Source organism: Montipora capricornis, unplaced genomic scaffold (genome assembly GCF_036669925.1).
Source record: "Montipora capricornis isolate CH-2021 unplaced genomic scaffold, ASM3666992v2 scaffold_447, whole genome shotgun sequence".
Lineage (NCBI taxonomy): Eukaryota > Metazoa > Cnidaria > Anthozoa > Scleractinia > Acroporidae > Montipora > Montipora capricornis.
Window position 1 is genome coordinate 105001 of NW_027180181.1, and position 948 is coordinate 105948.

The following is a 948-nucleotide window of genomic DNA, read 5'->3' on the forward strand; positions in this document are numbered from 1 at the left end:
GAATATTTCTGTTTTTGGCTGGATTTTCATATATGGAGATTGTTCCGCGACACGCAATGCCTATCGGTTGAAGGTGGGCCTTTAAAAAAGTAAAAGATCTCAAAACGGGACAGGACATAAAATAATCAACGCGAGAACATGTGAGCCAAAGGGCCACTGCTGGCACAACGTCTGGGTGACCCCTTAAATGGTCTAAATGACACCCGCCAGCCCCTCCTCCCACTTGAAAAAATTAACTGGAACGCTGCAGTCCAATACCACCCAAATCAGTGCCTTCTATTTTTCTGTAACACGCACCACAGGCAACCCAGTGAAATCGTACAAACGCAAAGCAAACACATGAAATTCCCGAAATAAATGGATAATGCAAGTTGTTTATAATTTACGGCAACACTTTCAGTGTGGTGAACGAACGAAGAGGTTTAGTGAAGCAGTGAAAAAATAGGATGCGTTTATACCTGATGTTTGTCACCGCTGTTTGTGTGTTATTTCTGATCAAACTGAGATCACCAAAGGAAAAGAATATTTACGACAGTGTTTTTATGTCCGGCAGCCGAATACTCCATATCTGGCAATTCGTATTTCCGTGATTTCGAGTTAATACAGATAGAAAAAAAACGAATTATCTTGGCAATAGACACTTGTTATTCAGAACTTGAAAACACATGGGGAATCGACATTTTCATGACATGTTTCTTAGAAGCAATCCAGATGTCACGCATTGACTGAATTAGAAAGGGATTGTAAAAACGCTTCCTTTACCATGACTGCCCGCTTAAATAATTTTATCGAATGTTATCTTCTCTACATAAGCGACAACCACCCTTCATTGTTTTTAATTTTGGTCTCTTGCGAGAATTGGCTCGTGTAAGCGACCGGCTCTTGTTGCGACCACTCACAAATTCCCGGCTTGGTCACTTATATATGAGGGCTTCGACCGGCCTTTTT